The 16923-nt window shown below is 40.9% G+C and overlaps 1 protein-coding gene across 3 annotated transcripts in view; it reads right to left on the reverse strand.

Annotated features, from left to right (window-relative positions):
- Nucleotides 1-8327, reverse strand: part of adarb1b (adenosine deaminase RNA specific B1b) — a 155188-nt gene extending 146861 nt beyond the window's left edge. For all 3 annotated transcript variants that reach the window (XM_063005424.1, XM_063005426.1, XM_063005425.1), the window contains exon 1: nt 8152-8327. The gene's annotated coding sequence lies outside the window, so the exon portion shown is untranslated. The remainder of the gene's footprint in view (nt 1-8151) is intronic.
- Between the last annotated feature and the right edge of the window lie 8596 nt (nt 8328-16923).

Here is a 16923-nt window from a genome sequence, read left to right on the forward strand (position 1 = left end):
ATAGTGCTCGGTGGTATGATGGTACATTCGGTATATCATTTAATATTGTTCGCCACCGCTAAAAGCGCTATGGAGCGCCGTGCAGATGAAGTAGTTAAGCCAGTTAGCATCAGCAACAGATGAGAAAGGTAAACAAAAACAGATGGAGGATGAAGAGAGGGAGACCAAACATGCACCGGAAGAACCTGCCAAAGAAATGAGCCGTGTGGGCAGTTTAGAACAGATTAAGTCACTCTATGCTGGACTGTCTGTCGAGCCACGACTGTTACAAACAACAACATTATGAATGCAGTAACGATCCACATACGCAAGGACACGATTCCTCAATAGACAGTCGAGAAAGAAGCTCTCAGAGCGATCATTAAAACACTGCACTTACTTTGTATAAGCTAATTTACTTCATATTTTCTGTTAGTTTTTATTCTTTATTTTATCCCTGTGGCAAAAAGCCTTTCTGAGGTTCTAGACCTCAGGGATGTTTTAATGCCTTTATTTTTCTCTATGTAAAGCACTTTGAATGGCCACTGTGTATGAAAGGTGCTATACAAATAAACCTGCCTCGCCTCGCCTCGCCTCGGCTTACTGTTCTTTAGCTCAGATTCAGCTAGACGGCCATGAGCTCTTTTGTTTTTCCCTCCCCTCACTAATAATACAAAGAATAGTAAAGGGTTTGTGCACATAAGGGACCCAAATATCACATCCAAAACCACAAGAATTTACTTTGCTTTCTGCTAAATTATAAAACTGCAGGAATTCATTCATCTGTGAAGATTTAATCACGTGAATCCAATAGCTACTGTATGTGTGTGGCTAAAATAGCTGACTTAAGCCTGTTTTAAACCCTGTTCTTCAATGGTCAGGACCCCCACAGGACCCCCACAGAGCAGGTATTATTTAGGTGGTGGATCAGTTAGTGTTAGTGTGTGTTGTGCTGGTATGAGTGGATCAGACACAGCAGCGCTGCTGGAGTTTTTAAACACCTCACTGTCACTGCTGGACTGAGAATAGTCCACCAACCAAAAATATCCAGCCAACAGCGCCCCGTGGGCAGCGTCCTGTGACCACTGATGAAGGTCTAGAAGATGAGCGATCGTCTCTGACTTCACATCTACAAGGTGGACCAACTAGGTATGAGTGTCTAATAGAGTGGACAGTGAGTGGACACGGTATTTAAAAACTCCAGCAGCGCTGCTGTGTCTGATCCACTCATACCAGCACAACACACACTAACACACCACCACCATGTCAGTGTCACTGCAGTGCTGAGAATGATCCACCACCTAAATAATATCTGCTCTGTGGTGGTCCTGTGGGGGTCCTGACCATTGAAGAACAGGGTGAAAGGGGGTAACAAAGCATGTAGAGAAACAGATGGACTACAGTCAGTAATTGTAGAACTACAAAGTGCTTCTACATGGTAAGTGGAGCTGATAAAATGGACAGTGAGTGTAGAAACAAGGAGGTGGTCATAATGTTATGGCTGATCGATGTAGATGTTCAGGGTGCCGAAAATTATCTTTACAACTTTAATACTTAATAAGTAGGACGATGGTAGCATAGTGGGTAGAGCTATGGGCTCTCAATCGGCAGATCGTCGGTTAGGGTCCTTGAGCAAGGTCTGCTCCAGGGGCGACGTACAATGACTGACCCTGCGATCTGACCCCAGCTTCAAACAAGCCGGGATACTTTTGGACCTGTGTAGTATTTTTTTTAATATATCACATACGACTCTGTGCTTACTTTTACAGATTTATTAAGAAGGCAGGATCAAAAATAGAAAAGCTTCATATTTAGAAGAACATTCTGCCTCTATGTCTAATGACACACGCTCTGGATTTCACTCCATCCAGGCTGTAAAAGTCAATATCTGACATCCTGCTTGAATATTTAAACAAAAATAAACACCTATAGTTGACGAACAGAAAGCCAGAGCTCACACTCCTGTTCATTGAGCTGTGTTCTTTCTTCTGAGCATCGTACATCGACCGTATTCACCACCGCAGCTCAAAACTCGATGCTCCCCGAGGACAGAATGTAATAATATTAGCGCTGGTAATTTTCACTGCAGTAATTGTCAGATATTTACATCGAACAAGCAGCAAATCTAATTCGACACGTTTGCTGCAACACACTGCTGCAACAAAACAGCACCGCTCAATTGAGAAACCTTCAGGTCTGATTGTTGGGTGGACGTTGTACCCTTGAGCTCAAACCCTCAGGTTACCCGCTGTTACACTCCGAAAGCTTTCAGTCAGGTTAATTGATGTATAGTGCACACACACTTAACGAGCTCTCTCTGATCCTATCTGACAAACCCAACACTATAAGTTTACATCAACAGTACACAGACATAAGCTGATGCTTATTAAGAAGAGGAGCGGGGGGTCTTGTTTTTTGGTGTGTATATACACCAATCAGGCATAACATTATGACCACCTTCCTAATATTGTGTTGGTCCGCCTTTTGCAGCCCCATACACAACAAATTGTGTTGCACTGTGTATTATGACACCTTTCTATCAGAACCAGCATGAAGTTCTTCAGCACTCTGAGCTACAGTAGCCCACGTGCATCAGTGAGCCTTGGCTGCCCATGACCCTGTCGCCGGTTTACCACTGTTCCTTCCTTGGAGCACTTTTGATAGATACTGACCACTGCAGACCAAGAACACCCCACAAGAGCTGCAGTTTTGGAGATGCTCTGACCCAGTCGTCTAGCCATCACAATCTGGCCCTCGCTAAGATCCTCACGCTCGCCCATTTTTCCTGCTTCTAACATCAACTTTGAGGATAAAATGTTCACTTGCTGCCTAATATATCCCCCCCCCCCCACTAACAGGTGCCGTGATGAAGAGATAATCAGTGTTATTCACTTCACCTGTCAGTGCTCATAATGTTATGCCTGATCAGTGTATATACGAGGGATGTTCAAAAAGTTTCCTCACTTTTATATTGTGGTTATAAGCGGTGAGGGTGGAGGAGGAGTAATCGGTCGTGTCTGAGAGACTGAGAGACGCTTATAGTCCGGATTTAGCTCCATCTGATTTGGACGCTCATAGAAGCTTTAAGGGGAAGAAGATTTTCATGTAATGTTGATGTGAAAGCAGCGGCGCATTAGTGCCTACGAGCTCAACCAAGTTGGTACAACGCTGGAAAATGCATCGGAAGGTGGCGATGCAGAAAAGCGATCGAACTTGTTTTTGAAATTCTTAATAAATACAGTTTTAAAAGTGCGGAAACTTTTTGAATAACCCTCGTATAAACACTATATATGAACAGAAGTCTAACTAAAGTGTGTTCTAATCTTTGAATTAATGTGTCTCCACAACAACTGCCAACAGGTGTAATAAATCAGTTATATAAAGCACATTACATGCTTCCAACTTTGCAGCAACAGTTTAGGGAAGGATCTTTAAGGAACAAGCCAACGATGCTGCTCCTGCCAGATGTGACGGAAACCTGGCGTGTTTGCACCAAAAATGTCAAGAACTCACTACAGACTTTATCACAGACTGAACTGAATAATAACTCCAATTATTTTTGCTAGTAATAACTTTTAGTTCATTTTAATTTGTGTGTGTATGATATTGTGTAAATCCTATTCATTCAAATTAATCTCCAGGCCACCCAAAGAGGACGGAGGTCCCTGCTGAGTCTGGTTCCTCTTAAGGTTTCTTCCTGTAATATTAAGGGAGTTTTTCCTTGCCACTGTCGTCCTCGGCTTGCTCAACAGGGTTTTTTGTATCTGTTGGTCCTGGATTCTGTAAAGTTGCTTTGAGAAAACGTCTATTGTAAAAAGCGCTATATAAATAAAGTTGACTTGACTCTTTTCTGCTCCAGCATGAGGGTTCCCCTGTGCACAAAGCCAGATATATAAAGACATGAAGAAAAGCTCAGTTTAAAGCACAGAGCTTCAACCTCAGAACCACTCAACAGCTCTGGACATCAGTGCCCAGCCATACAAATACTCTTTTGACTGAATGGCCACAAATTCCATTTACATATTCAGCATTTAGCAGATGCTTTTATTCACAGTACTGTGACAGTATATTGTCAAAGCAATTGAGGGTTAAGGGCCTTGCTTAAGGGCCCAACACTGGCAACCTGGAATGCCTTTTTAGAAGATTGGATGTTTTTATAGATAAAAAGATCCCAAAGAGGTCACTTTTTTAAAACTATTTGAGAGCAGTTGTTGTGGTTAAGGAGCTGGACTAGTAATCGAAAGGTCACCGGTTCAAGCCCCACCACTGCCAGGTTGCCACTGTTGGGCCCTTAAGCCAGGCCCTTAACCCTCAATTGCTTAGATTGTATACAGTCACAGTACTGTAAGTCTGCTAAATGCCAAAAATGTAAATGTAAAATGTAAATGTATTTGGGTGTTAAACAAGCTCTACGCCATAAATACATCTACACATGTACAGTACAATTAAATTAGTTTTCTGCATATACCAGCTCATTTGGAAGCTGGGGTCAGAGCGCAGGGTCAGGCGTTGTACTTCGCCCTGGAGCAGACAGGGTTAAGGGTCTTGCTCAAGGACCCACCAGTGGCTGCATAGCAGCGACTGGATTTGAACCGACAATCTCCCGATTGATAGCCCAAAGCTCCACCCACTAGGCTACCACTTTTAGAGTTTTTTAGCTCTAGAGATTTATCTAGTTAGAGTGGAAAATAAAGAGGAAATGGTAACCAAGCACTCATCAAAAGGTTGCAAATGCATTACAGGTAACGACTAAATAAACCTGATATTTTAAACGTTTCCTTTTGACTGGTATACATGTTTTTACTCAGTCGCTCAGTCGTAAATCTCCAGACTATAAAGCAGCACAAATGAGAACCTACAGAAAGTGGCCGGCGGACCTGCTGCTCTGTACGGTACCAGTTTTCATCTCAGAAGTGAATTAAGCAGCTGAAATACAGGCTGTTCACCAACATTGAGAACCAAGTGCTATAACAGGGACTGAGTGACAGAATGAGAACCGTCATGGTCAGATACCCACACCACACATTCTGTCCAGTAAAAACACATAAAAATGGAGCCAGAATCTGCCCGAGTGCCTTTACTGTACAGAAAAAAACCACACATTCCCTACAGAAAGCGTCCAGGTTTTATAATCCTGCTCATTCTGCTTTCTAACAAGCACTCCATTTCTATATTAGGCACTAATAAGACATCACGATGCTCGGGGCATTCGTGACTAAGTCGTTTCTAAGGGTATGATGTTCTCCGCTGTCTGACAGAATCTATGAAGCAAAATGCCTTGATAAGGCTAGATGGCGGGTTGGATATGTTACTCTAACATGTGATCATCATCACGCCATGGAAATACTGATTTAAATACAGATGAGGGACATAAAACCCCTATAGATAAGTAAAGTATGACTCTGTATAGATGTGTTCACATATCTAATGTATTTAAGTGACAGTGGGTGCTGGTCTACAGTGAATCAAGTGACATTAAGCGGCTGTGTACATTTTGAGAACACCAGAAGAACAAAACAGGCCCAATCAAAAATTATTTCTATTTATTTATGGGGGTCCGGTAGGTCTGTTATGCTGAGGAGACAATTATACTTGCATGCTTTGATTCCACTTTTACTCTTTTAAGGAAACTATCCACTTATATTAAAACAACAGTTATTGTTAGTTCAATCCTGGTGGGACTAACAGCTTTCAGAACAATAATACAGCAGTACCTTAAAACTGGTTCTGGGAGTGGCGTTGAGTTTAAAAGACGTTGAGTTTTAAGGTATTTTTTCCCCATAAGGATGTATGGAAAACCTGTTAATGCGTTCATGGTCCCGTGGAGCTGGATATATTTTAGTCTAATGTAAAATAATGAGGTTGTTTTTGACACTTATACACTAAAACAGTTAAAAATCAATAAAAGCTGCACTTTAGCTTTACTTCTTTAATGTTTTCTTATGCGTCTCAATGAGCAGTAATAATGAAGAGAAGTTTAGTGCTCCTGTCTCCTTCTTTTACTACATTAAACCACGTTAAGCTTTATTCTGAACGTTTTCTGATTCTCACCATTTCTCAGAAGCTGGAGCTGTAACACAAGTTTAAAAGTGAAACAGGGAGGAAAATCCAGATAAACACAGATACATGTGGAGCTGTAACCCTGGATCTGACGCTTATTCCACACTAATGCAGATTCGTCTCATACTCGCACTTCGATGACTTTTTACCGCACCGCTCAAGCCGAGCGCTGAACAAAGCAGCTGTCGCTCACGTTGAGTTTAAGGGAAACGTTGAGTTTAGATTAGATTAGAACGAACTGCAACGAAATGCAGTTTAGCATCTAACTAGAAGTGCAATAAGCAGCAAGTGCAGGATGTACAGTATCTACGATATACATTATTTACAGGATACGGGCAGTGGTATGGACAAGATATACAGGTGAATATATTATTGAATGTACTATAAACATGATATACAGATGGAAGTGCTATAGACATAATATACAGATTAAGGTGCTATGAACCTACAGATTAAAGTACAGATTAAGATAAAGGTGCTATGCAGATTAAGGTGCTATGAACATAATAGATGAATGTATATGGTATAGGTGGAAATTATGAACAAATGAGATATGTACAAATGAGGTATGAGGTATGTACAAATGAGATATATGTAATGCAGAAAGTTTAAGAGTTTGAGGGAAATGTTGAGTTTAGGGGTACAAATTTCTTGATGAAGGGTGTTGAGTTTTAAAGATTTTGAGTTTCGGGGACGTTGAGTTACAAGGTACCACTGTACAGCTATCCACAGGGCACAAGGTGCCACTGAATGGTTTGATTCGTTTAAAAATCTGACTTGCAGTAAAAAAAAAAAACTCAACCCTATGTGAAAAAACACAACTATGCTCAGAACCATTATCAATAAAACACCAGGTATTCAACTATTCAGGTGGTCGCTGATGGTTCAGTGCTTTACACAGCGAGTTTATGTTGTTTTTCCTTTTATCACCTACTGGTATCTTATTTAAATATGTGCATATATAGGATATTCAGCAAAATATAAAACACTTTAAGCAAGCTAAGTATGTTATATATAGAGAAGTATGCCTTTTAATGATAATGAACCTGGAACAGATACCACACAACATCAACATGCCTAAGCAAGCAAATACTTCAGTAATACACAGGACGTCTCATTAGGTTGGCTGTGCTTAACCTGTTGTACTGTTATTAATCTAAACACTGTATGGCAGCAGTGCATACTGTATATAACACAGTATACAATATGTATATATTAAAATACCTTGAATACACAGTGGGTCTATTTTTAGCCTGTTTACCACCAATTAAATACAGTATTTGTTGATTCCCACCTATTTATATGAGTAATTTAGTAAAACAGATCTTGGACTGTTCAGAACTCCAACTGTTCATGACCCAAGTGTAAGGCTGTGCACCAGATCCATAATGTTTTAAACAATGGGAATGCAGCCTATAGGACACTGTAATGCAGTATACAGTTTATACTGGTGCAGAGTGTGTTACTGGTGCACGACAGCACATACAGTACATACATACACACATAAAGCGCGCATTAGGAAGATATACAGCGCAACACGGGGCAGTACGCAGGACATACTGGGGGGAGTAAACAGCACATACTGGGGCAGTTCTTGTAACCTATATACAACATAATCGTGGAGTAGAATGCACACGTTTCTTGGGTTGGTGGTAAAAGCAAGGACATGCCTACATGGAACAGGTGCAGAGATCCACTTGACTTGACAGCCCGCGTACTTGTACTAGTTGAATCTAATCTGATCTAATGTGTGTTTAAATGATGAAGTGGATGTGAGTGTGAGTTATGGATGGGTTTCCACACCGCAGTGGGAATACAGGACTGTGATTATACAGACTCACATACAATGTGCTTCTTTCATTAGAATAAATGGCTGTAATTAACATGCGCATAAGCGCTTAAACGTCTCCAATCTACCTGCTGGCATGCATCAGCATCAAACCCGAGTCCCGACACGGCGAGTCCCTGCTGCGTGTGCGTTACAGCGGAGTGTTACATAAACCCAGCCTGAATATGTGCGTAAAAACACGCAGAACCGACACACACACACACACACACACACACACACACACACACACACACACACAGCTGAAATCATGCGTCAGTACTTACAGTGCTGTGCTGCTCATACAGCGGTCGTTAATTCTCTCCCTGAATGGAATCAGAGCGAGTCGTGCTCCAGTGAACCACCCAGTAAAACCAGTCGTGTCTCCGCTGCTGAAGAGCTCCAGCTCCAGGGATCGAGCCGCTACTCACTACCGCGCACTGACACCATCTGATCGGAGGCCTGGAGACCGTCGGGAACGAGCAACGCGCTTCGACCGGACGCGTTTGATTGGACGAGCTGGAAGTGGCACCGCACACGGACACCGAAGCGCGCTGGCGCAGGAGGCTGGATCTGCACGGGCGACTCTGATTGGTCAGAAACAGAGATGGGCGTGGGGGGGGATACGGCAGTATTACTGCGTCACAACACGCCCGAGTTATACATACAATATATTTACATTATGTTTACATTAACATTTACATTTTCGGCATTTAGCAGAGATCTTATCCTGCAGTGCTTCCATAGTAAATATTACCTTACTCTAGTTTAAGTAAACAACAGTCCAAGAATACAAATCTGCTAAAAACCCTGTTTTTTAATGCAAGAAGTAAATAAGAGCATTAGTAAGTACATGTCAGCATAAGACAGGTAGAGCCTTGGGCTATCGACTGAATCCCGGCTCTGCCATGCAGCCACTGTTGGACCCTTGAGCAAGGTCCTTAACCCCCTCTGCTCCAGGGGCGCCGTACACTGGCTGACCCTGCGCTCTGACCCCAACTTTCAAACAAGCTGGGATATGCGAAGAAAGAATTACGTTGTACTGTACGTCTGTATATGTATAAATGACAAATAAAAGGCATTCTAGGCTTTCTAAGTGCTTACTAAAGAGGTGATGAAGGTTTTTAGAGACTCTGATGTTCGGACAGACAAGGGAAGCTCGTTCCACCACTTGGGTGCTGGTATAGAGAAGAGCCTTGATGCTCGTCTTCCTTGAGTTCTAGGTGGAGGATCAAGTCGAGCAAGACTAGTAGACCTCAAAGGTAGCTTGGGGCTGGTCGGTTTTTTGGCTTTGTAGGTGAGCATCAGTGTTTTAAACTAAATGCGTGCAGCTACAGGAAGCCAGTGAATATCTCTGAATACAAAAATACTGTTAGCTCATGTTGTAGCACAGTGATCCAGGTTTAAATGGTGACAGCTGCTTTTATACTATTATTTATGAGATACTTTAGCTATTTTAAACACATCTGGAGGTATTTAAACATAGGATAGCCTTTTGATGCATGCTCAATAATCCAGGTACACAAATCTACAAAGTTGAATCAGTTCATCTGGACACAAAGTTCAGTCTTCTTTAGACTGAAGAAGTCACTTGGATGAGTGACCAAACTTTGTGTCAAGATGAACCGATTCAACTTTGAGGGTAACCTTGGGTTTCAGTCACACAGCACTATTCTAGAGCAGTTGGTATCCATTTCTCAAATTATAATGTTTACTTTCTAAATGTTTAATAAAACAGATTAAGTGGAGGCTGAACTTCAAGTATGTACTCTGCTTCTCTTCTATTTCCCTGTCTTACACACAGAATAAACACACGAGGGTGTCTAGTTGTCTGTACAGTGCACAATTACGATTAATTACATTATATACAAATGTATTCATGTAATCACATGCAGTAGCTTCAACACCATGCACACACTGATCCATTATTATTATTAATTACATTGTTATTATAATTATATTACTAATACTAACATTACTATTATTTGACATGGTGGTGGTGTGTTAGTGTGTGTTGTGCTGGTATGAGTGGATCAGACACAGCGCTGCTGGAGTTTTTAAACACCTCACTGTCACTGCTGGACTGAGAATAGTCCACCAACCAAAAATATCCAGCCAACAGTGCTTCTATATGGTAAGTGGAGCTGATAAAATGGACAGTGAGTGTTGAAACAAGGAGGTGGTTTAAATGTTATGGTTGATCAGTCTATATACAGTATATATATATATATATTTTATATATATATATATATATATATATATATATATATATATATATATATATATATATATACATACACACATACATATATATATACTGTATATACACACACACGTATATATTTACACCATGTCAAGGGTAATTTACCTAATATAACCAAATATTATATTACATATTACATATAATATATTAAATATATTTAATTTCCTTTGACCATTCATCGTGTATAACAAACTAAACCAGTCAACATCTGCCAAAACATGTATTATATAATTACTTTCACTGGGGCTCTCTAAATTGAATACAAGAATAACTGCCAGCACCACACAGCCATAATACCAGTCTGTGGTTTCAATTCATTATGCACGCTGTCTTTAGGGCATCTGGACTTGAAGTGGTGCTGGTTAAAAATATTTTCTGTTTGTAGGATGCCTACACATCATCTAAAGTTTCTTTCCTTTGTAACTTTCTGACCTTTAATGGGCTTTTATTGAGAGCCTTTCATTTATTTTACAGCTTTCCTAAAGCATGATGGCTTTAACAGATTACATACAGCCAGCACACTGAGTGATGTCACCTGCTGAGATGGGGACATGCCCTGTATGGTGGCATTATTTGTAAATTGTGTGTGTGTGTGTGTGTTGAAAGTGTGTGTGTGTGTGTGTGTGTGTGTGTGTGTGTGTGTGTTCAAAGAGAAGAGAAAGCCTGCACATTGGACCCACAGTCATTAAAATGTAAATATATTATTTCCAGATTTAACACTGATTAATGTTTACTTGCATATGAGATATTTAACTTGTCTGTCTATAGTAAATGTTTAATCTGGTAGTGTAACGCTGTCTCACTAATGCTGAACCATGTCGGCCATTAAAAAACAACCGCTGCCTGCATGAAAGCTGTATTTTATAGTTATATACACCGATTAGCCATAACATTAAAGCCACCTCCTTGTTTCTACACTCATTGTCCATTATATCAGCTCCACTTACCATATAGAAACACTTTGTAGTTCTACAATAACTGACTGTAGTCCATCTGTTTCTCTGCATGCTTTGTAACCCCCTTTCATGCTGTTCTTCAATGGTCAGGACCCCCACAGGACCCCCACAGAGCAGGTATTATTTAGGTGGTGGATCATTCTCAGCACTGCAGTGACACTGACATGGTGCTGGTGTGTTAGTGTGTGTTGTGCTGGTATGAGTGGATCAGACACAGCAGCGCTGCTGGAGTTTTTAAACACCTCACTGTCACTGCTGGACTGAGAATAGTCCACCAACCAAAAATATCCAGCCAACAGCGCCCCGTGGGCAGCGTCCTGTGACCACTGATGAAGGTCTAGAAGATGACCGACTCAAACAGCAGCAATAGATGAGCGATCGTCTCTGACTTTACATCTACAAGGTGGACCAACTAGGTAGGAGTGTCTAATAGAGTGGACAGTGTGTGGACACGGTATTTAAAAACTCCAGCAGGGCTGCTGTGACTGATCCACTCATACCAGCACAACACACACTAACACACCACCACCATGTCAGTGTCACTGCAGTGCTGAGAATCATCCACCACCTAAATAATACCTGCTCTGTGGTGGTCCTGTGGGGGTCCTGACCACTGAAGAACAGCATGAAAGGGGGCTAACAAAGCATGTAGAGAAACAGATGGACAAAGTGCTTCTATATGGTAAGTGGAGCTGATAAAATGGACAGTGAGTGTAGAAACAAGGAGGTGGTTTTAATGTTATGGCTGATCAGTGTATATATTTCTGTATTAATTGTGTTGCTTTACTGTGATCTACTTTAACCCAGTGCAGAAAGTGTTTGATATTCTGACTGTAACTAGGCTAGCTCAGTGAACCGAGTCCTGATCAGATTGGACAGGGTGGGAAAGAAATCAATAGTGCATATGTTTTTAGCAGTCCACTGTTTATTGATCACTCTGCACTAGAGTATCAAGGGCAGATATTAGAAGTTAGCTTTTTCGTTCTTCATTTCGACATTACTCTCACCTTTAATTTCTATTTTACATAACCACAGTTGTATTTTAATGAGTTGTTGTATTTCAAGTGAAATCTGCTCACTATATTACCCATCCGGTACGCAACTATACAAGTATTCCACCTATTTTGGTTTTATAATTTGCTATAGTTTTAATATATATATTTAAACATTTGCTATAGTTTATGAATCTGCTTTATATGTACACAAAATTTATTTTCAATCCTAATTAAAGATGTTTCTTAAAATAGTGTATTTATAAATTTATCACACACTATATTTTAAAAGGAAATTAAAAATGAAGGTGAGTTTTTGCGTAGTCAATAATCTAAACCCTGAATATTGAAAACATATGGGTCAAAAATAAACCTTAGCTCCAAAAAAAAAAAAAAAAAAACCACACATTTTTTTTCTTACCACTGACCATCTCACAGCTGTAACTGCCAATATCAGCTTTTCAGCAACATACCAAATTTATTTATGTAGAGTCAAAATACTTTTCCTTTTGTTTATGCTCTTTAAATGAACATGTTTTGTTCATATTATTATATTTGTATATTTAAAGTGGACTTATGCATTAAATGTCAGTGAAGAATGGAAAGGAGACACAAATGGCAGCTTCTTCTTTAGCTCACGTCTAATGTTCTTCTGTCCATCATTTATTTAAGCAGAACTGTCAGTGTGTGAATCACAGCAACTTGGGTCTGATCCCTGCTTTAGGACACAGAATCTAACAGAAGTTACACATTCAGCACGTGTCAGTGTGTCTTTCCTCCAGGAAACACATAGTAGGTGGATTGGCTGCTAATAAATTTTTTCCCCTAGGTCTAGGTTACTTAATGTCTGGGCATGTGTGATGCTCTGTGATGGATTGGCACCCTGTCCATGGTTTATTCCACGCTTTCACCCCATGTTTTTGGGTGGTGCCAGACCCACCCTAGGAACCTCAGGTTACAGTACAAACAATTATTTTTATATTTGTGTATATTTATGCAATGAATTGAACATGGGATGAGACCAAATCTGCTGGGGCCGGAGGACGGGCGGGTTCCTGTGGTTCTAAAACATGCCATGACAACTGATAGGAACACTGAACACTGATGGATCCTAACATTACGCAAAACTAGTTCATATTATTACTTCAGTATATTATGGGGAAGATTAGAGGGACATGTCGAACATGATTACAGCCTTGTATTTATGATTCCTATAAATGAAGCATACGAATTAAAGCAGTATGTTATTAAGTGCTCACAAACAGTATGTGGCGACCGGTCAGTTCACCATTATAATAGGCAGGGGGGCGTTTCCCCTAAGTGCGTCATCGGCCCACGGCGGAAGCATTTTTAAAGGGATTAAAACTGGGTTTTGTGGTGAAGATGCACAAGTGATTGTAGATGTATTTGGTGCTCATATTTATGTACAGGACTGCAGAATCAGTTCAAATCTGCCTCTGAACAGAATTACGGAATTAATCACAACGGATTTCTACGGCCATGGAGCTGCACGCCGCACTGAGATGCCCATGCAGAAAACCAGATGTGAACTCCCTGGCACTGGTAAAAACACATTCTCTGGAGGAATGAATCACACTTCAGTGTCTGAGTTTTTCCTGGATTACAGTCAGTACCTGTTTAATGTGTAATTCTGGTTGTGAAATGAAGGTGGCGGTATTACAGCCTGTGCTTGTTTTCCATGATTCGGAGACAGCATTCAGGGTTTATTGACGCCTGTATAATACTGCAGTGCACAATGGACTTCTTCTTGAATGTCTTTTGTGAACTGTGGGTCCGTCTGAAAACCTGTCTCTCTCTCTCTCTCTCTACACAGACACATTTTATGTCATCCTTCGCAGGCTCCTGAGAAGAGGGCGTGTCTAAATTCTTAGATCCCTGAAAATGCTCCTACTGAGGCGCCTTAATTCTGAGTGATGATCTGACTGAATAACGAGGGAGCGTCCGACGCCTCCTCAGCGCTGAGGGCAATCCCAGCATTCAGTGCGGCACGACTTTTCTTACAAAAAATGACAAACACAGTGGACGAATATAATGCGGAGCAACCAACAGAGTTCTTTTCAAATGTAAATAAATTCTCGTTGATGTTTAATTTGTATAAAGGTGTAATTATAAAAAGTGTTGTTTAGTTGTAAATTGGGGCTCATCAGGGACAGTTTAAGCGTTTTCGGTACACGGAGGAATCGTTAGCCGACGTTAGCCGGCATGCTAGCAGGTCGTGCCGCCTCAGCCCATCGGTTTGAATGGCCTGAAGCTAACTGCGTTAGCTAAGTAAGCTAAAACTGCGGCTATGTAATCAGAGTAATCTCTGTCTAAGTAGAGCGTCTAAATAATCTGCCTTATGACTTCCATGTCTTATTAGAATCCTCTCTACTGAGGCAGCTGAGGAAGCACAAACTCGTTTTCACTTTCACATCATTCATTAAATTCTCTCCCTTCTGCTTCGATTTTCTCTTCTTGTACATTTTGGGATTATTTGTAAATATTTCTCAGCATCACTTGTTGGAAAACCGCCTCAGTTAAACGCTGATGTGGAAACACTGCCACCTAGTGGCGGGATGCGGTCACTTTGCAGGTTACAAAATCGGCATGCATTGAGGGAGATGCAGTTTATGTACGATTTTACAGTGGATTTGAGGACAATCATACATCATTTAAGCTCTCGCAGGTCACATAAAATGACGTGGCGGCACGTGTGCCTCGAGTTTGACACGTGTTTTAGAAGGTTGAAGGAAACCCACACAGGCGTAGGGAGATCATGACAATCCTCTCGAAAATATGGACTGCTAAAGGAGTTTAAATATTTATCCTCATGACCTTTGAGCTGCATAGCACCCACACTCTGTTGATATACTTTGCAACCTACACCTTTCTACTTGTGTAAAAGCTGAGACACATACACACCTTAATTATGACATACGTATAGTTATGGCTGTGTAATTACACACTTTAATTATGATTCAATTATGATTTTTAACACACTTTAATTATGATTGACTCCCTTTTTTAGATTGTAATGTTCACGCTTCGTTTATGATTCACACACACACACACACACACACACACACTTCTGTCCTGAACATCCTCCTCCGTCACCCCAACCACCGGCGTGTCCTCCCTCACCACATCCATACTGTAAACCTCCTCTTTGGTCTTCCTCCTGGGTTCATCCTCAGCACCCCTCTCCCAATAAAACTCTCATCCCTCTTCTGCACGTGCTCAGACCATCTCAATCTTGCCTCGTCACTCCCTACGAGAATCTCAGCATCCTCGTCTCTGCCACCTCCAGCTCCCTCCTTATGATTAAACTATTCACTTTAATTACGGTTCATCCACCACGTTAAATTACGACTCAAATACACTTGAATTGAGGCTCATATTTACAGTTTAAAATTGTTATTTGATTACGCACTTGAAAAATGATTTACCTATACATTTTAATGATCATTTAATTACACATTTGGATTATGATTCAACTACGCTCTCCAATTCTAATTTAAATATTGATCAATTAGGGATTATTAGTAATTTATGTAGCTGTAAATTTAAGCTGCGTAAGGAGGCTGGGGTTCATTTTTATAAATGACATTATGAATGTATGTTCGAAATGCTTCTATTTTGCATCTGTAATATTTACATTAGCATTTGGCATTTAGCAGCTGCTTTTATTTAAAGAGATGGTATACGATACAATTAATGATGTATTATACACCGATCAGCCATACCATTAAAACCACCACCTTGTTTCTACACTCACTGTCCATTTTATCAGCTCTACTTACCATATAGAAGCACTTTGTAGTTCTACAATTACTGACTGTAGTCCATCTGTTACTCTACATGCTTTGTTACCCCCCTTTCATGCTGTTCTTTAAAGGTCAGGACCACCACAGAGCAGATATGGTGGTGGTGTGTTAGTGTGTGTTGTGCTGGTATGAGTGGATCAGACACAGCAGCGCTGCTGGAGTTTTTAAACACCTCACTGTCACTGCTGGACTGAGAATAGTCCACCAACTAAAAATATCCAGCCAACAGCACCCCGTGGGCAGCGTCCTGTGACCACTAATGAAGGTCTAGAAGATGAGCGACTCAAACAGCAGCAATAGATGAGCGATCGTCTCTGACTTTACATCTACAAGGTGGACCGACTAGGTAGGAGTTTCTAATAGAGTGGACAGTGAGTGGACACGGTGTTTAAAAACTCCAGCAGCGCTGCTGTGTCTAATCCGCTCATACCAGCACAACACACACTAACACACCACCACCATGTCAGTGTCACTGCAGTGCTGAGAATGATCCACCACCTAAATAATACCTGCTTTGTGGTGGTCCTGTGGGGGTCCTCACCATTAAAGAACAGCATGAAAGGGGGCTAACAAAGCATGTAGAGAAACAAATGGACTACAGTCAGTAATTGTAGAACTACAAAGTGCTTCTATATGGTAAGTGGAGCTGATAAAATGGACAGTGAGTGTAGAAACAAGGAGGTGGTTTTAATGATATGGCTGATCAGTGTATATATATAATGAATATAGATTTGTGTATATTGGTGGTTGTTGTCTGTCACAAAAAATAGCATCCATAATCACAAGGTTTGTTATTAGCTGTGATTCAGTTTTTGGTCCAACTTTTTGGAATTAAGTTGGAAATTGCCTTCACTTTACCTTTATCTTGATAGCTTTCGCTGGATGCCATGACTAACAGCTGCCAGTTAGGCATGGCATCCAGAAAACTAGTAAACCAGAAGGATATTTGGATGCTGTGTCAGCTATTCTAAAGACAGGAACGTATCTCAGCCTGCTGCGAAAACAGGTTGTGCAATTCACCGAC

The sequence above is a fragment of the Trichomycterus rosablanca genome, chromosome 12, assembly GCF_030014385.1.
Source record: "Trichomycterus rosablanca isolate fTriRos1 chromosome 12, fTriRos1.hap1, whole genome shotgun sequence".
In the NCBI taxonomy this organism is placed as follows: Eukaryota; Metazoa; Chordata; class Actinopteri; order Siluriformes; family Trichomycteridae; genus Trichomycterus; species Trichomycterus rosablanca.